Source organism: Mirounga angustirostris, unplaced genomic scaffold (genome assembly GCF_029215605.1).
Source record: "Mirounga angustirostris isolate CCGP_5_RB_7025 unplaced genomic scaffold, mMirAng1.0.hap1 SCAF_14, whole genome shotgun sequence".
In the NCBI taxonomy this organism is placed as follows: Eukaryota; Metazoa; Chordata; class Mammalia; order Carnivora; family Phocidae; genus Mirounga; species Mirounga angustirostris.
The window spans coordinates 60,587,904-60,608,671 of NW_026991722.1; the positions used below are offsets into that span (position 1 = coordinate 60,587,904).

The 20,768-nt window shown below is 41.5% G+C and overlaps 1 protein-coding gene across 22 annotated transcripts in view; it reads right to left on the reverse strand.

Moving 5' to 3' along the window:
• The window catches only part of LDLRAD4 (low density lipoprotein receptor class A domain containing 4), a 434,307-nt gene that overhangs the window by 356,782 nt on the left and 56,757 nt on the right, over positions 1-20,768 (reverse strand). For 4 of the 22 annotated variants that reach the window (XM_064577956.1, XM_064577952.1, XM_064577951.1 and 1 more), the window contains exon 3: positions 15,260-15,368. The exons of 13 other annotated variants lie outside the window; for them this stretch is intronic. The gene's annotated coding sequence lies outside the window, so the exon portion shown is untranslated. Of the gene's footprint in view, positions 1-3,578; positions 3,826-15,259; positions 15,369-20,768 lie in introns of all 22 variants that reach the window. 5 more of the 22 variants (XM_064577953.1, XM_064577943.1, XM_064577957.1 and 2 more) reach the window with 3 other exon arrangements.

A 20,768-nucleotide genomic window follows, 5' to 3' on the forward strand; every position in this document is an offset into this window, starting at 1 on the left:
TCATCTGAATGATCAAAGAAAGGCCGAGCCATCATCTTAGATAGGACAGATAGGCCTGGCAGAGACTCTATGTTAGACTTGAAATTTGGGCACCAGTATCATGGCTCTGGCATTCAGGAAACCATGTTTCAATAACTGGAACTGGTACTTCCCTTCAATCTGGTCCCTCTGTTTACCAGGCTCCAGTAAAGAGGGTTGAATTGTCCCAGCCCTTTATAGGATACCAGAAAAAGGGCTGTGTGACCTCTACCGGGTAAGAAAACACCAAAGAGCACAGTGTCACTCCTCCCCTTCCCCTCCACCCTCGGGTCAGCAAAGCAAAGGCCCCTCCAAGATGCAGAGACCCTTGGGGCCCCAGAGTCACTCAGTCCCAAGGCCAGCCATGGGGACCTGGGGACTTCTCTCACCAAAGAGGTCAGTAATTTCCTTTCAGACCATGCAGCCAAATGAAAAGCAAATGCCCAGGAGAGAATGTTAAGCAGTGAATGGTGTACCACAAAAGGCCAGGTACTTCATGTATGGTATCTCCTTCAGCCCTGCAAGAATCCTATGTGAGTTTAAGGTGTTAGCTCATTTTACAGATGAAGAAACTGAAATGCACAGAAGTGAAGGAACATGCCCACGGTCACATAACTAGTAATTGGTAGGCCCAGAAATCAAACCCAGGTCTGTCTGCTTCCACAGATCATGAACTTTTCACACAGCCATGGGATTATGACCTTGTAGAAAGGACATATTTTTAAAATTTTTTAAATATTAAAAGACAAAAGAAATGCACAGGAAGAAAAAGAGTTGTATGAAAATAATGAAACCATAGGTGACTTTTGCCTTTTCCTTTGTTCCTAAATTTTTTTACTTTTATCACTTAAAAATGTTTTAAATTAAGAAAGAAAATGTTAGTCACAAATCAAAACTGTACGTATATCAATGAATGGGTACTTTCCATGAGTTCTATTATAATTTCTTAAGAAAACAAAATGGGGCCTGTCAGTTATCAGTGATATTCCTGGAGAGACACATGGAAGGCAAAAACCCCTGTCCCCACATGGTCAGAGGGGGCCATCTGATCAGTATTGGTCACTTTGGGGCTACAGCCTTAAATTCCTAGAACAAGCTTTCCAGAGTTCCTTTTCCCTACTTTATGCAAGCTTATATTTAAGAATTCCAGAAGATTCGGGGTGCTTGGGTGGCTCAATTGGTTAAGCATCTGCCTTCGGCTCAGGTCATGATCCCAGGGTCCTGGGATCGAGCCCCACATTGGGCTTTGTGTTCAGTGGGGAGTCTGCTTGAGGAGTCTCTCTCTCCCTCTACCCCTCCTCCACTCACTCACTCTCTCCCTAAAAATACATAAAAAAATCTTTAAAAAAATATTTAAAAAGCACACACATGAACATACACATTACAGCTTACTTCTATTGGAAAGGTCTGAAGGCCTCATAGGAATACGTGTATTTAAGCAACAGCAGCTATGCCATTTGTTCCAGGTATTCAAGAGCATGAAACCACAACATGAAGATTTTCTTCCTACTTGGACGTCACCAACCACAACCATTATAACTTACTGAGTATAATGATGTTAAACATTTCAAGGTGCCAGGTGAGCCTTTAAAATTCATGCCACTTCTTCCACAGGTTTAAGCTTACATACAATGCATTTGGATATGTAAAGCTATGTTTTATGTTCCTGGTAGTCCTGGATGACAGCCCAACTACAGGCTGTCATGTGGGGAGACGCTGAGGGAGCCCTGGGCCCACACTTGGGCTTCCAAACGTAGAAGCCCCTGGTTTTCCCTGGTTCAGGCTCAGGCACCATGTGTGTGATCTCCACACACATGGCTTGATAGGGTAGTGATTCTATAATAGGTACTCTACAGAAGAATCAACTTCCAAGGTTTCCCCAGTTACAAGGGCCATCACAGCTTTCTAAAATGTTGGGCACATTACACGAGGTTATATATGTTGGTATGGCAAGGGCAAGCCACCGTATGAGGGAAAATTCTAAGCAAAAGAGTAAAGTAAATATCTCGAGTTTCTACAAAGTCCAGACACCAACAAGGAGCCTCACTACTGTTGATTCCTTTGTTTAAGCAACTTCCCTTAGGAAAGCTGTTGGCTTAATTCTTCAGTTGCAAACAAAGATTCCATAACTCATTTCTTCCAGGGCAAGAAGGGTTTACCTACAAATCAAATGCTTAATTTTCATTTGTAAACAAAATATTTAAGTATGTCCCTAAAATCTGACCAGCCAGTCCTCAAAGTGTTTTTTGTTCCTGAGCATTTTCTAACAACTACTGAATAAATCTGAGAGAATTCACTCTTATACCCATTAACAACACTGAAAATTTCTCAGCTCTTCTAACAATATAAGACCAAATGAAAAAGATAAATATTTTTTACTGTTCTACACAAGAGGCTGGCACTCAAACAAGTAGGCAAGCTGCACTAACATCAATTATGATGTGAAAAGTATTCAACCAGAATTTTCCTAGCAACCATTAAAATTATCATTTTCTTTTTTTTTTTTTTTTTTTTTTTTGAGAGGGAGAGAGGGGGTGGGGGAGGCAGAGGGAGCAGGAGAGAGAATTTTAAGCAGGCTCCACGCCCAGAGTGGAGCCCTATGCAGGGCCCAATCCCACAACCCTGAGATCATGACCTGAGCTGAAATCAAGAGTCAGACGCATAACCAACAACTAAGCCACAGGCGCCCCCAAAATTACCATTTTCACGTCAGCTGACAATACCCTCCATCCACACCCTGTGGTATAGAACAAGATCTGAAAGGGGCACAGGCTGCAGTGCGGGGCTCTCACATCAAGGCTCACTCCATCATTTACTCATGGTCTGACTCTGGGCATGTCACTTAACATCTCTGACTTGTATTTCCTCATTTGTAGTTGAGGATTTTGAATATATATGATAGCTTTGGTCCCTTTCAATTCTAAAGAAAAAGATACAACTTGCTTTTCTGTTAATAACAGCTTTGAACTACCACAGACCTTATCCTTTTGATGACAAAAATCTCTTGCTATGTATTCAGATTGAGTGATTAAGCTTTTTTAAGAAGAGACCATTTATCATAATTATCTCGTATTTAAGCCATTTCTGGTCAGGTCCTTCTGATGTGCTCCCAGCCTACAGCCTCAAAAGGACAGTCACCTTGACCATCACCAGCCCTTTCATCATGGGCAGTAACTAGCATTTAACATGTACATTTCTCAGCTTACTTTATAGAATTAAACTTAAATAGCCAGAGGTTAAAAGAAGAACCACTAGGACAAATCTGTCATTCCAACCTCACAAACAATTTACCATAAATTTAGAGAGAGCTACGACTGAACTTGTACTAAAGAACTCCTCCAGCCCCCACAAGTCTGTGAGCCTGACTCCTACAAGATCCCTAAAGAAAACAGGCCTACCTTCAGACAGTGCCATTAACATAGGATTTTCTAGAACTTAAAGCAAGGTAAGATGCACTATTAAAAAAAAAAGTTTAAAGATAAACTTTAAAAGTAGCTTTAGAGGATGATCAGAAGAGGTGACAATGACTAATAAGGTAATACTGACACCTAAAAACTCACATGCACTGTGAAAAAAATGAAGGAAGGTGACATTCATCCAAGACTTCAGAGTGAGGCAGTCAAACACTTTTTTTTGAAAAAGCACCCTATGGACGCCTGGGTGGTTCAGTCCGTTAAGTGTCTGCCTTCGGCTCAGGTCATGGTCCCAGGTCCTGGGATCGAGTCCCGCGTCGGGCTCCTTGCACAGCGGGGAGCCTGCTTCTCCCTCTGCCACTCCCCCTGCTTGTGCTCTCTCTCTCTCTGTTGACTAAATGAATAAAATTTAAAAAAAAAAAAAAAGCATCCTGAAATTGTGATTCAATCTAAAAGTGAACAATAAGACAACTGTACTCCTGTATTTCTTCTTCTATGATGGCAATGAAGGGCTGGTGTAATACAGTATTCCAGTCCAGCCATGCCAACTCATTTGTACATTATTTGCATACATCTGCATAACTTCTATACAAGTAAGTGTTCTCTTCGTATATCTAAGTTTAATTAAATAATTTCAGTATCTGTTCAGAGATGGTACAGGGGAAACAGAAGCCATAAAATAACCACAGTCCAACTACGCTGACTTAGAGAAAGCATACAAACACATAAACTAACACATGAGATCAGGTACAGTTTGTCTATGTGGCAAAAGCTTCACACCAGCAACCTAGAAATAATGTCTCTTCCGGTAAGTTAATATGTCCATAAAAAGATGAGTTTTCCTTTTTTGGAAAGGAAATTCTACAGAGGCCATAGAAAGGATATAATTCTACAGAGCATAGAAGGGATATAAAACTGAATTACAAGGAATGCCAACCCATGCTCCAATGTTTCAAAGATCATCAAAAAATGTGTAACTTTGTCAAGACCTAAACCAGTGACTTAGGGTTTATGCTTTCATCATGTGTCTACCTTAAAAATTAAAAGGTCAACAATGAAGGCTCACAGTATTCCTTTGATGGGGTGGCCAAGACCCAGAAACAAAGCACACCTGCCTCAGGAGCATTCTTACCAACACCCAGAATTCATCTACTGGAGTCCCCACTGCCTTGGTCATCATCCAATTTCCTAGTGTCTCCTGAATTGGAAAGATCCCAGATCTCTCTCCAGTGGCCTTTGTTCTCCAGAATTACCAAAGAACAATAAAAGGGTAGCAAATAAAAAAACTTATATCAGGACTGTTGATCTCCCACAAAGCAGAAGGCAGCTTATTGCTGCCTCATTTACTGCAAAGTAAATCCTCCATGTAATAATCAGAAAACAATGTGCTGCTTAATCAGGTGGAGTAAGCAGAAACCAAGAAATCTCCAACTTCCATGCTTCATGATATTCAATCAATCATGTGGCTCTCTTATGCTCCAATTTCTTTACCTAGAGGCATGATTTTTAAAAGTTTTCAACATTGCCATTATAAATTTTGAAGAACTGGACATGAGAAAACTCACCCAAGAGTGTCCTCTCTCCTTTCTCAAAATGTGTTAGAGATGTTTCATTTCATTTGGCATTGTGAAGGGTATCCCAAAGCCTAAAGACTAAAGAATGCTGAGATATTTCTAGCACTAAAGAGATTTTGTAACTCAGGTTTCCCTGACTTATAGTCATTTCAAGCCACATAGCCATCTGAATTAGCTGGAGAAACAACACAGTAGAGCATGGCTCACAGAATCACAAATATGCACAGAACACATCCAGGAATAATGTCAGTAGCCAACCCACAGATAATCTATGTTCACATGAAGATGCACTCAACATTGTTGTTATTGTTTGCCATATGCTTTTGAAACACTAAGGCAACACTTAAGACCCAGAAAAACATCAGGCCTTCAGAAATGCTTTATCATTATCTCCATCCACTCTATCATCCAAATAGCAGACAAATTGCTTCTTGAGGATACGGAACTTCTGAATCCCATAGTGCTTTTTTGTCAAAAAAAAAAAAAATCCCATAGTGCTTTCTTGAGCCCCTGGATGACACATAACAAACACATAAGGACTGGCTATACTGAAAGTACCCAACATCTAACACTTCTTGTTGGTAGCCTAGAAGGGAAAGTCTTGTTTCACTGGGACATTTTGCAAAATTTCATCTGATTGGTCAAAAGTAACCTAATCAGCTAGCCCAAGAGATTTAGGGGTAATATTCCTAAGGTAAACAGAAAACTCCCTGTGCTATAAACACTGCTTGGGACTCTCAGTTCTAATCTCAAAATAAAAGGCACAATTTTCAAAAAAAGAATTGTAAGAAAGAAAAGAAAAGAAAAGGAGGGGAGGGGAGGGGAGGGGAGGGGAGAGGAGAGGAGGGGAGAGAAGAGGAGAGGAGAGGAGAGGAGAGGAGAGGAGAGGAGAGGAGAGGAGAGGAGAGGAATTGTAAGCTTAAGAATGCAGGAGAAAATTACATTGGTCATGAGATGACACATTTTTATTCCTCAGAAACATTGCTTTGTTAAAATTCTGGAATTCTTAAAGATAAATCACATTTATATTGAATGTGACCCTACTCCTCCAAAGAATCTTAAGATCATAGTTGCCAAGGCTTGGAATAAATCAGCTGCACGTCAGACCAGGCCAGTCTGCAGAGTTCACTGTGGGAGTAAGAAAGACCGAGCCTGTAATAAGGTGAAAGGTGCATGAGGGACTTGGAGACCTGAGTCAGGACCTTGCTGATCCGTTTACATGCTCTATAACCACATGCAAATCATTACAGCTGTCTGAGCCTCAACATCTCAAACTATAAAATTCAACTGGTAAAAGGTTTTTGCCAGGACTAATACTTTATGGTTTCAATCAACAAGTATTCAGTTAATTATTTACTGAATGAGTGAATGGGTAAAATGAATGAAAGAATTAACAACTGAGTTTGCCTTCCGATGCCCCTCTTGATGGCAAAGAAGGCTTTGCTGCTTATTAGATCGTTTATCATTTTGTTTTTGGAGCACAACAGATTGGGCCTCAGGCAGAAAGGTGTAAAGACGTCAATGAACACAGACTGACAGACGGGACAAAGGGAGGATCAGTGAATATATATGCCACTACTCACTCTCTTTGCGGACTATTTTGCTATGACTCAGAGGCCCAAACTCTATCCAATCTGGAGAGTCCATTTTAGTTTTGTTTAGCTTTTTACTGCCTGTAAACTAAGAAAATACTTAAGAGTTTAGTTAGCCTCGGATATTAAAATCCACATGTATCACAACAGATCTGGATCTGGCCCCTGTGTGGGCTTTCTCTTAGAAAGCTGTGGTGCAGACCAAGGTCTCCAGATTTGCTCACTGCTACTGGCAATGACAGTATTCACATAGACTGTACCCTCTTCTATTTTTTTTAAAGATTTTATTTATTTATTTGACAGAGAGAGAGCGCACAAGCAGGGGAAGGGGCAGGCAGAGGGAGAAGCAGGCTCCCCACCAAGCAGGATGCCCGACTTGGAGCTTAATCTCGGAGCTTAATCCCAGGACCCTGGGATCATGACCTGAGCCGAAGGCTGATGCTTAACCAACTGAGCCACCCAGGCGCCCCCCTCTTCTATTTTTATAGGCCTATCTTGGAGGCAAAGGTTTGGTATAAATCAGCTATGATTTAAAAATAGGGGGGCACCTGGATGGCTCAGTGTTAAGCGTCTGCCTTCGGCAGGGTCCTGGGATCCAGCCCCGCATCGGGCTCCCTGCTCCGCGGGAAGCCTGTTTCTGCCTCTCCCACTCCCTCTGTTTGTGTTCCCTCTCTCGCTGTCTCTCTCTCTGTCAAATAAATAAATAAAATCTTAAAAAAAAAATAGAAAAGATTTTTTCATTTTTCTGTTATACTCTAACTTCTTAGAATATATGCAGAGCTTGACCTCTAGTTTCATATTTCACTAAGTGTTTCACTGCTACCTACCAATAAGGAGTAGGTCACACAACTGATGGTGGACAACAAAACTCTATCAGGAAACCCTGACTTGCTTCTTATCAAAAAGGAAAATATGCACATACAAGTACAGGAATAAGGCACAAAAATATGCCTAAAACAAACCCAGTCTTTTTTGTTAAGAATATCTGTCTGGAGAATGAATACAGAAAAAGAGAAAACTGAAGAAATGGAACTTTTAATAGCTATCAATCCTTCTGGCCAAGCGAAAATTCTATGGTGTTCTAATGACTTGAGGATTGTTTTATCTAGAGTAAGTTAGATATGCAAAAAGGTGGATGTTGAGCTGGAAGAATGCTTAGAATATAAACAAAATCAGATTAATATAGAGGCAGCTGCTACAAACTCTTAAGCTGACTGTATTAGTCAGGGTTCTCCAGAGAAACAAAAGCAATAGGATACACACACACACACACACACACACAGGTGAGAAAGAGAGAGACGGGGTGGAAGGAGGGAGAAGAAGGAAGGAAGGGAAAGAGGGAGGGAGGAAGAAAATTGGTTATGAGGAATTGGTTCACACAATTACAGAGGCTGACAAGTCCCAGGATCTGCCATCTGCAAGCTGCAGATCCAGGAATGTCAGTAGTATAATTCCAGTCTGAGCCTAAAAGCCGGAGAACCAGAAAGCCGATGGTGTAAACCCCAGGGACAGGAGAAGACCAATGTCACAGCTGAAGCAGGCAAACAGGAGGCAAAAGATGCCAATTCATTCGTCCCTCACCTTCTGTTTTATGCAGGCCCTCAGCAGATTGGATGGTGTCCACCTACAATGAGGAGGGTCACCTACTGAGTTCACCAACTCAAATGCTAACCTCAGCTGTAAACATCCTCACAGACATGCCCAGAAATGTTTAATCTGGGCACCTCTTGACCCAGTCAAGTTAACACATAGAATTAACCATCACATTGACTACAAACTAAACATTTAAGGCACCCAAAGTATTAACACTTTTCTAAGAACCATGAACAGAAAGGAATGCCCAGCTCCTCTTTCTCTTCAAGGATCATGGGACTGAGAATCATAGAGAAACAAAGTCATCCAGTCTGATGATAAAGAGGAAGGAATGGATGCTCCCATCAACAAAGAGGAGGCATCAACTGTCCAGCCACACTCAGGAGGACTGAAGTCTTCTGCAGGGTTATCATCCCACTGGGTTCCTGAACCCACCACATCTACCAATACATAAGAACTACACACTGGATATGGGAAAGGTATACACACAGAGCCAAGAATCAGTCTTGTTGTCCCAAACTGAAAATACAGAATGTTCCAGTGGTTCCCCTAGAGGCTGTTGCACCTCTCATGTGATCCCCCAATGTTCATATGAAAGACTAAACTAGAATATGGTTCTTCTTTAGGTAGGAGGAAGCCTATTTTTGAGCATGATTCTTCACCCCTGAAACTAAAAGTTCAAGCACCAAACTTCAGCAAAGGAGAGTTCACATTTGGTGATCTGCAATACAGCTGTTCTCTCCATGGCAATCCCCACAGCTCAGGACTGGACACAGCTGGGTCTGCAGGTAAGCAAAACCCTCTAAAACAGAGACAGATGGACCCCAGATAATTTTACCAATCTATCTTTTACTTTGCAAAGTACTACAATGGACAACTAGCAATTCTTAATCACAGTCCCTATTTATGCTTTCTCTACTAAAAATTAAAGTTCCCAAAAGATGGAGTCAATATTTTTTATTCAATTGTAAATTAAAGACAGATGACACTTCTGAAGAAGGTTTAAAGTTAAGTAATTAGACAATTAATCAGCCAACTAATAGTATTAAATCTCACTTATATTTACACATTTATGAATCTTTGAACCATTCAATGTGCTGCAATCTACAATATTCTACTAACCCCGTCCAACAGTGTAAAAGTCATCAGAAATCCTATTATATGCCTCATGTAATCTCTCATTCCCTCAGTTTATTCATCTATGCAGTAGATGCAAATGAGAAAACAAACATGATGTAAGTCCCTAAGAAGTAAACCATTAGAACTCAACAGAACATTATACAAGCCCAGAGCATATTCAAAACAACTACTAAATAGGTCTGTGTTGGGGATCCTTACAATAATGTGGAAAATACCAAGCAGTGGAGCATTCTCAATTCTGCAAAGGAGAAGAGAGCCTAAGTTCCTTATGAGGTCCAACTGGTGCTTCTAAAGGCCCCCAACTGCCAAAATGCCTAAAGGCTTGGATAATGCTGTTTCCATAGTGTTTTTGTTCTTTTGCCGAAGCTCCATATTTGTTTGTTTTTTTCTAGGTGGTGTTTTAAATGTTTTTGCAAAGGACAGTTTTATTAGTAGGTCTTAACTGCTTTATTAGGGTCACCAAAGTACAGAAGTACAGTCTATTGCCAAAGTTGGTAGATCTGTTATTATGGCCTTTGATTCACTTACAGCAGTGGTTTCTAAAACATTTTTCATTTGTAGTCACAATATTATCCAAATTACTTTATGGATTCCTTTATGGATCCTTTTTGTTATACTGAAATTATATTGTCCACAATATTTTAGTATGAAATAGCTGAAGCTGTGTATCTGGTCCTTTCTAAAATTTTACTTTGCTGTAAAATTGACATCGTTTTAATGTAAACAGTTCTATTATGGATGTCCAAAGTACATCTTTCAATTTCAATAAATTTTTGTCCTTTAAACAGATATGGTATAGACCTTTATTGATGTAATTTGGGCTAACATGATGGAAGGTGGTTAAAAAGAGATTATTTCACTTTAATGATCTGAAATTGAGGTTGGAGTATATGCCCATTTTATTCTGGTTTATATTCCACATACATTTAGTTGAGGAATTATACAACTGCTATGTTTTATCAATAATTAAAAAAAAAACCCACAAACTACATTAGAATTGCTACATAAGCAAATCTTTTGTTCAAAACGTGAGAGGACTAAAAATTGATAAATTATTCCCATTCCACCTTCTTCATGGAATACAGTAATCATTTTTTAAGATAATGATTATAGTACCTGGTCATTTATCTGATAGCTTTTAGGTCTATATTAGATTTTCTAAAAACTCTAGAAACTCAGATGACTATACTAAAACTAGCTTTACAGGTACATTTTGCTTTAAACTCTTTGCCTCCTTGTAAATAAAGTTTTTAACATTTTTCTCTGCACTGAACCAATGTCATCAGTGTTTAATTGATCTATTAATTATTCTTTTTTTAAGATTTTATTTATTTATTTGACAGAGAGAGCCACAGCAAGAGAGGGAGCACAAGCAGGGGAGCGAGAGAGGGAGAAGCAGGCTTCCCTCTGAGCAGGGAGCCCGATACGGGGCTTGATCCCAGGATGCTGGGACCATGACATGAGCCGAAGGCAGATGCCTAATGGCTGAGCCACACAGGTGCCCCTCCTATTAATTATTCTTAATTGCAGGAAGCTTATATTAATTACTAGAATGTTCTCTGAAATAAATATTCAATTATCTGATTTTAACTTAGACTAAGGCTACTCCTCATAATAAGTGTTTCTGTCTCCACTCACCCAAACTAAGTTCTACATGAAATCAGACTAGTAATAGTAATAATTTGAGCACACCCCCCAGTCCATAATGTGAGAGCAGATGGTGGAGAAAATGTAAAGGCCCCCTCAGCAGAGTCAAATCATCACAGCCAGGGCGTGAGACAAGAATGTAAATGAGTATACACAGGCCAAGAGTAGATTATTTACCCAAAAAATGTTGCCACCCTCTTACCCACCTTCCAAAGTAAAACAAGACAAGAGCTCATTCAACCCAGGAGATATAGAACACAAAACCCATTTTATCCTTACCTTTGGTTCTGTATTAATAAAGTAATATTCATTAAAATGCATTTTTTAAAGGATTTTATTTATTTATTTGAGAGAGAGAGAATGAGAGACAGAGAGCATGAGAGGGAAGAGGCTCAGAGGGAGAAGCAGACTCCCCGCTGAGCAGGGAGCCCGATGTGGGACTCGATCCCGGGACTCCAGGATCATGACCTGAGCCAAAGGCAGTCACTTAACCAACTGAGCCACCCAGGCGCCCAAAATGCATTTTTAAAAGAAGATTGATTACAAGGCTTTTGAGTGGTCCCAATTTCTTTTTTCTTTTTTAATTTTTTTTTTAAAGATTTTATTTATTTATTTGAGAGAGAGAGAGAATGAGAGACAGAGAGCATGAGAGGGAGGAGGGTCAGAGGGAGAAGCAGACTCCCTGCCGAGCAGGGAGCCCAATGCGGGACTCGATCCCGGGACTCCAGGATCATGACCTGAGCCGAAGGCAGTCGCTTAACCAACTGAGCCACCCAGGCGCCCGAGTGGTCCCAATTTCTAATGGCAGAATATCAACAAGGTAATTTTTCCAATTGCATTTTAGAGATGGAGTGAAAATTTTTTTTCCAGCTTTATGAGTTATGATTGATAAATGCAGTAAAATTTTTTTTTTTTAAAGATTTTACTTATTTATTTGTCAGAGAGAGCACAAGCAGGGGCAGTAGCAGGCAAAGGGAGAAGCAGGCTCCCCGCTGAGCAAGGAGCCCGATGCAGGACTCGATCCCAGAACCCTGGGATCATGACCTGAGCCGAAGGCAGACGCTTAACCGACTAAGCCACCCAGGCATCCCTGGGGTAAAATTCTTAAAAGTACTTCTAGATAGTTAAAGGAAGAAGACAAGATATTATGTTAGGGGATTTTGAAACCAGGAGTTCATGGGCAAAATCACCCCACATTGAAGGCTGACTCCCATCCAAGTACTAACCAGGCCTGACCCTGCTTAGCTTCTGAGATCAGATGAGATCGGGCACGTTCAGGGTAGTATGGCCATAGATGAAGGCTGACTATAATATGCACTATTTGGAGTAATTTTTTTTTTTAGATGATACATACAAGAGTGAGTGTGATTGCAACAGGCCTTAAGGTGTCCAGGTATAGACAGGAAATGCTTTGGATATGGATATACCAAGAGGAAAATCTCTAAGGCTGCACTGATGAGGTAAAAGGATACACAGTACTAAATATTAAAGCGTAACAACTGTTTTCGGACAACTCAAGAAACAGACAAAAACTTGATAACAGAATAGATGATCATCATTATTATAAGTCAAAGAAAGTTATATATTTGTGGCCTTCATGCCCTTTCAGAAGTCCTGCTCTTACTTGTTCTACACCTTTGCGATGATCTTGCCACATGCTGATGACTCCCAAATCTCCATCTTGTTGTCACGACCTCTCCTCTCCTCAGACTGCTATCTAACTGATCTCTAGCCACCCCCCAGATGTCCTACAGGCATGCCAGTCAAGAAATCTCACCCTAGGTGAGCTCCACCCCCTTGGTTGCCTGTCTCTGCCCATACCATCTTCTCATTTACCCAAGGCTGAAGCCCAAAAGTTATTTTGGAATCCACATTTGCTCAATGGGCACACCCAAAGCCTCTCTGCTCTAGGCCCTCTTCTCTGTCACCGCTGCCCAGTGCAGTGCAGGCCTTTTCACCTCTTCCCCCGAAAAACCTCCATGCTATTCTTTCTGGCTGGCTGATCTTAGCTTCTGTCTCTCCCCTCCAATCACTCCTACCCATGGCCACCAGACTTGACTTCCCTAAACACATATCTAATGTCATCATCTTCCCTGAAAAGCCCAAAATGGGGTTCCCCACACTACAGGATAATCTATGCACCACATTCAAATACTTTATGGTCTGGTCCCAACTTCCTTTTCTAACCTATCTCTATCTCTTGCCTTCCTTCTCAAGCACCCTACATCCCAGCCACATTTCTACTCTCCTAACACACTGTTAATTTTCCCACATATTTGTGTGAGACTTACCCAGTGCTCAGAATGCTCTCACCTTACATTTGTCCACCTGGAAAACTACAGTTCATGGTTTAAGACCCACTTTAAATGTCACCACCCCTGTGAGTGTACCAACAAACTTTCCTAGACGGGTATACAAGGTATCTCTGCCCTGGGTCCCCTCGGCACAATGTGCTAGGGACACGTCACTATGGACTATGACTAAGGACATATTGTGGATCTCCTCCATCAGGAGGAGATGTGTCCCTCTGTAAGGCAAGAACTGCTTCCCATTATCTTTGTGCCCAAGTCCTCAGAGTGCCCAGCTCTGTAAATGTGTGTTAAAGATAAATTTTATCACAAACAGCTGATTATTTTCCCACTGCTCCTCTTCTAACAACTTCTTCATCTTAGTGACTTATAGACATCTTCATACTTTTGAAAGCCAAAGTTTGCCCAGATTAAGATGAGTTTCTCTATACTCTCACATATTAGTTTTATTTCTTGATTTGATGGGGCATTTCATACACTAAAGAAAATGGGGGCATAGTAAGTGGTAGGTTCCTAACTGTGAGTCTACCCTTACAAGCTGCCATACCACACAGAAGGCACTGCAATGAACTGACACTGCAAACCTAACATGAAAACCTTCCTATTTCATATCATTGTTACAAGTCATTCTAGTAAAACTTTGAAGAATTCTTATCATAAAATAATGTACTATTATCCTTAAAAGGTCACAATTTAATATTTTTCCAACATTCAAGAAAAACAAGAATCTGACTAGAAATTTTCCCATTTCCCCATTTCTTCACATCTCCTGACAATGTCCCCTTGCAGTCCTGACAACACAAGAACAATTTGTAGGCTAACTATGTTGTTCCTGGAAGTTGGTTATCTGGCCCTACCCAGAGTCTTGTCTAAGAATAATCCCTCAGTCAGAAACATGTACTAGAGGCTCACTGGCCTCTAATGACATTTATTATCTACAATAAGGTAGAGTTCTCAATTTTATTCTTTTATTTCCCTTTAATTAGTTTATATTTGTAAATCTTGTAGTTCAACTAGATCACCTCCATACTTCAACATACCTTTCTTTTGGATTCCTTTTTTTAAAGATTTTATTTATTTATTTGAGAGAGAAAGAAACAGAGAGCATGAACAGGGGAATGGGCAGAGGGAGAGAAGGAGAAGCAGACTCCCCACTGAGCAGGGAGCCCGACATGGGGCTCGATCCCTGGACCCTGAAATCATGACCTGAGCTGAAGGCAGACACTCAACCGACTGAGCCACCCAGGCACCCCTCTTTTGGATTCTTAATAGTGTCTACTTGAGAGTGTGCTTTAAAAAATAAGTTTTGGGGAAAAAAAAATAAGTTCTGGGAGTTTTACTTTTTTTAAAAAATGAGGATACCCAAAAGAACTGAAAGCAGGGATTCAAAGAGATACATGGACACCCATATTTATAGCAGCATTATTCACAATAGCCAAAAGGTAGAAGCAAGCCAATGGTCCAACAATGAATAAATGGATAAGCAAAATGTGGTATACCCATACAATGTAATATTACCAGCCTTAAAAGAGGAAGAAAGTTCTGACACATGCTATAACACTGATGAACCCTTAGCACCCATCATGCTAAGTGCAATAAGCCAGTCACAAAAACACAAATACTGTATGATGCCACTCATATGAAGTATCTAGACTAGTCAAGTTCATAGAGACAGGAGAATGGTGGTTGCCAGGGGCTAGGGGCAGGAAGCAGGAGGAATGGGGAGCTAGTGCTTAATGGGTACAGAGTTCTAAGTTTTTCAAAATGAAAATAGTTCTAGGGATGGATGGTGATGATGGCTGCAGAACAATGAAAATGTATTTAATGCCACTGAACTTTACACTTAAAATGGTTAAAACATACTGTTTTCCATAGCAGCTGTACCATTTTTCATTCCTACCAGCTATGCACAGGGTTCCAAATTCTCCATCTTACATATATTTTACCACAATTTAAAAAAAAAAAAGGAGCACCTGGGTGGCTCAGTGGTTCAGCGTCCAACTCTTGATCTCAGCTCAGGTCTTGATCTCAGGGTCAAAAGTTCAAGCCCCATTTTGGGCTCCACACTGGGTGTGGAGCCTACTTTAAAAAAAAAAAAAAAGAAAGGAGAAGAAGTTTGAGAACCAATTAAAGATCAAAAAATAGGTAACTAACCTAAATATGACAATCCTAAATTGTAACAATTTCTTTTAAAAATGACTCAAAAGCACCATTATACCTTACAAAGTACTACAAAAACATTTCGCAAACCCACCCGGCCCCGTGAAACAACTCTTTCTCAAATGATCCAAGAATCTCAGGGCCTATTGTTATTTTTATGCCTCACATGTGGCAGTTGCCAGACTAAACAGCATAGGAAGTAGAACTCCCTGCCTAGTCACTGTACTGGGTAAATGCAGCTCAACCCAAGTCTAGAAGTAAAGAAGGCCAAGGCATTATATTCTTGGGCTATAACAGCACAGGAAAAATATTAGAACAGAACAGAACCTACATAACAGATAGCAACTTAGGAACTTTTTAAAAAGTTAATGCAGACTCAGGTCAGAGAGTGTTTAGGATGAGTATTTCCCTGCCCCAAATGCCCCATCTCCAACGCGCTGCTGTGAAGACAGAGAAGTGGCCATTGTAACTGATAAACTCACCAATACCATGATTTCCCTGCTCCTGTAGCTGTATCTGTGAACTCAACAGAACAACTTCTGTTCCTAAGCGGAGCATGTAGCCCAGGCAGGGTAGCCCTGCTGACCTGCCCTGGCACTCTCTCCTACATGATCACTGGCAGCTGTAATACTCTGCATTTGTAAATTAGCTGTGCACTTATTCGGCAATCTTGTCTCCCAAATATGACAGGCCCAGTTAGGCTGAAGGTACTGAAGCAAAGCACCGTTGAGCAAGCCCCAAAGCCCACAGCGTGTTGTGGAGCTGAGATGAAGCACTCTCATTGCCTAATGTTTCCTCTATCATCTCTGAACAAGCGAGTCCCCTGACTGCCCTATCATAACGTCCAGGTGTGGAAAATGTGGAGAACCATGGCAAAGTGGATCCCAGGAAAAGAGAGAGGAACCATTAAATGCTAGGCTGAATCCATACAGACCCCAGACATCTTGTGAGCAGCAGGTACCTTCTCAAGCACTGAGCTTGCAAAGTTAACCAAGCATCGATTGCCAAACAGCCTTCAGCAGAAATCATCTCTGACACAAAAACAAATATTACATGAGGTTCAAGAAAAAAGCCTACAAAGCAAAACCCCAATGGAAACCTCCCTCAGTCCCCTTTTGTGTTGTCGGGTTAAACACTTTATAACTGGATCCCTCTCCTTCCTCTGCCTGTCCTCTTTATTTCTGTCAACCTCTTCCTCTGCCCATACTCATTACATTTCCAAAATGATTTTTCCAAGTTACGTGAACTTCACATCTCATGCTCTACTGCAAATGCTCTTAACCTTTTTGGAGGTCAAAATCTTACTGAGAATCCCATCAAAGCCCTCTGGCTTTCTCTGCAGGAACAGGCACGATTTCAAGAAATTCACATATGCCCTGGGTCCCCTGGAGGTTAAAAACCTCTGTCCCAGTGGCTGTTTCCTTCCATCTTTCTACATTGAATTTGAGAAACACTTGGCAACCTACCTCCATTTGCGGAAATTATGTAACTGACAAATTTCAAGAATCCATAAGGACTCCTGTTGATGGGGTGACCCATCCACCCCACTGATAATCAAAACTCTAAGGGGAGGTCATCTCATATAAGCTCAAGACATTCAGCCAGTCTGACACGAAGCAGCCCTGAAGGACAACTCCCCCCAGATGATGGTACCTGCTCCCAGTGACCGCCCTCACACATGTCCCAATGTGACTTTGTGGGGACCGCTGAGACTCAGTCTGTTACAACTGGCATCAGTTGCCACCGGCAAGTCATCACAAGAACCTGACCTTGGTAAGCGCATTTTACACTTGAGTGCTATTCATCTGGGTGACACCAAGCGGGGGTTGGGGAGGCAGGAAGACAGACAGTGACAGTGCCAGAGCGTGCTGCCAGGCACTGCCCCCCACCCCACAGGCTGCAGAAGCTGCCTCACCCACACAGAGAGACTGAGCCTGCAAAGCCAAATTTCTGAGCTGCTGCTGAGACTCCCATAAAAAGCAATGCTATTTCTAACCTCCCTCACCATGGAAAACTACACATGCCACCAAGCAACCCAGAATCTCTGAAAGGTTTATTTTTATACTCTTCCCCACGCCCCCTACCCTTACCTCCCCCACAAAATTTTTAGGTGGAAAATTTGCTAGCTTTTTAGCAGTTTGACACTACTGTGCTAGGCATGGGCTGACGAAGCTGCTAGCATGTTTGATTTTAAAGCAAAATGAAAAGGTATCTTTCTGATACAGCTCTGAATGAGTCTACTTTAAGAAAATAATACAGTCTAATAATAGAAGGACACAATCCAACAAATAGGCAAAGAATATTCCCAAGTTCACAGGCCACAGACAGAAATAACAGAGCTTCCCTGTCTCTAAAAGTGGTGCTTCTGCTTGCCGGACTTTCTCTTCACATTGCTGATTTTTCCTAATCCGAACATGGCACAAAGCATCCCTGATGCCCTTGCAGAGTTTCGATTTTTCTTTTGCTGTTCTTAACCTTAAAGACTGAGGGGAAAGCAGTGAGATGGACTTCAGATCTGAGTCCCCTGACACTGTGTATACATGGGGTAGGCAGGAGGGAGGGAGGAAGAAGAGGAGAGAGAGGAAAAAGGAAGAAGGAGGGCCTGAATGAGGCCTGGAGAACCCAAAAACTCTTTGAGAAGCCAAGGGGCAACCCAGAACTAGTCAACCTGGGCTCTGTCCTGGAACTCCTCCCAATGGGAACTTTGGTGTCACTTCTCTAATGACAAACTGGAAGGCCAGAGAGGCACCAACCCACCACTGTCTGGCTTCACACAGACAGGAAGTTTTAGTGCAGCCTCTGAATGATCCTAACCTAACTGTAAAGCAGAGTTTAATCCTCCTTCACGTTAGGGAACCTCCAGCACAATATGGTCATTTACACCAAAGCTCCAAATGTTGTTTGATCACATTTTCACAGTTTAATCTATTTTATTATACATGCCAAGGAAACATCTGGAGAAAATAAGCCTTGCTTTATTTACCAGTGTAGAAAGCAGGGACCTACACTCAAAAGTGTCCTTTCTCCCAGCACTACTGATCCTCTTTGAGTTTCCTTAATAGTTTAAATTTATGGGACGCCTGAGTGGTTCAGTCGGTTAAGCATCTGCCTTTAGCTTGGGTCATGATCCCGGGGTCCTGCGATCAAGTCCAACATGGGGCTCCTTGCTCAGTGGGGAGCCTGCTTCTCCCTCTGCCTGCCGCTCCCCCCTGCTTATGCGCTCGCTCTCTCTCAGAAATAAATAAATAAAATCTTTAAAAAAAAAAACAAATTCAACACAAAGCCAAGGAAGTTCAGGTCAGGGATGTATGGCTAGCATCTAAGGTTATGTTTTTATATATTTTATTCATTTATTCATCAGAGAGAGCGAGCACAAGCAGGGGGAGCAGCAGAGGGAGAAGGAGAAGCAGGCTCACCGTTGAGCAGGGAGCCCAATGCGGGGCTCGATCCCAAGACCCTGGGATCATGAACTGAGCCGAAGGCAGACACTTAACCAACTGAGCCACCCAGGAGACCCTCAGCTTATTTTTTAATGCTGGAGCATCTCCCCACTGGGACCATAGGTCTTACACAGGAAGACTTTGACACTGCTCTCTGTTCCTCACCATCTACTTCAGATCCTTTAAGGACCTTAAAGGAAACCAAAAGAGAGGTGGGATTTTCCCCATCTGAACCTTTCTTATGTGTGCTGAGAACCAACCAGATCTAAGTCTGAGGTTTCTTTCTCTCACGACAAGGACACGAAAAGGGTGTGAAAAGCTTGAATTAATGATTTCTTCACCTACATCCTAGAGGCATTGTGCTCAGTCAAGTCACCAGCACTAGCATTCCACCACGCCTGGCTCTAGCAAGAAGATGCCTCATGAAATTCCTCAGCAAACCTCCTCCACCCTAAAGGGGACAGAGAGATCCATGCCTCTACTCCCTCTTCTCTGATCCTGCCAGCACACAGTCCTTGGATCAGAACTAGCATTTGGATGGCAAATAACTGACATTTTATTGAACTCCTACTGTGTGTGAATGCTGAATTAGGCATCTTCACAATAATTCCACAAGATATATATTATCCCATTTAAAGATGAAAAAAGCTGTGACTCACAGAGGCTTAGGACTTGCCAGAGTAAAACAGTGAAGGAAAGTGGCAAGGACAGAATTTGAGCCAAAGGCCATGTTTCCAGCTATACCTTAAAAAATGTGATACAGCCAAGAGGTATCTGTCTTCAAATTTATCAAATGGGTCACAATTTTAAATTTTAAAATACATTTAATAACAATCTAGCCCCACCAGGAGTTTCTCATTAAATACTGAAAGGCAACCATGAAAAAAATAAATAAATAACAACCTAAACATGGTAACCCAACCCCATTTTAGAACCAAGTCCAAAAAAACCCACTATACAGTAAGACAGGCACATTCTGCAGTTAGTGCAAAAATCCAGACCTCCCTGGGCCTTCCTAGCCAAGCAGTTGGAGCAGAGTTGTAATGCCACCTGTCCATCTTATCAGCACTTAGGAATGTCTCACAGTCCAGCTGTGAGCTTTGAGAGACAGAATTTTACAAGTAACAGAGCAAATATAAATTCCAGGACAGTCAGCTGTAAGAACCTGTTTTAGAGGTGTGAAAGTTCTTACAACACCTCAGAATCCAAGTATGGTGCCTGAAAATGACCCGAGATGCACAAAGCAACACGTAGGTCTGCAGACAGGGATCTGTTCTTTAACCATTCTAATGTTCATAAGGAGCAACACAGCCTTGTATTTAATTTAAAATCCATATACAGTAATGTAGTCAAGAGAAAGATTTCCATTACCAATTTTGAAACCTGCTTAAAATAACTGACAGAATGAGGTAACCCCATATATGGTGGGAAATCGGGTTCTTATGTAATTTGCAAGTATATTTCTACTTTTGTCAAAATTTTGTAAATCAAGCTGTACAGACCTTAGGAGCACAGTCCAGTGGTATTTCAATTATCCAGTAAAATTCTATTTGAAGATGGCTTTAGTTTTTGGTGGGTAAGGTTAAAGAGGACTGGATCTGAGATGATGAAAGAGTAACTAAACTGTGCCCCCACTCTCTTCGGCTCTGGTAGGGATGAGTTGTTGCCTCCCACCTTAAGCTGGTGGTGGGCATGCCAAATTATGGAAGAAAAATAGCACAACTCATCAACACTCACCAAGTAAGGGGCGCCTGGGTGGCTCAGTCGGTTAAGTGTCCGACTCAGGAAACAAACACATTTGAACTGCATTCACTCAACAACAGAGAGGAATTGCCCCCAAAATGGACTCAGAGCGTGTGTTGTTTGTTACATATTGCATGCT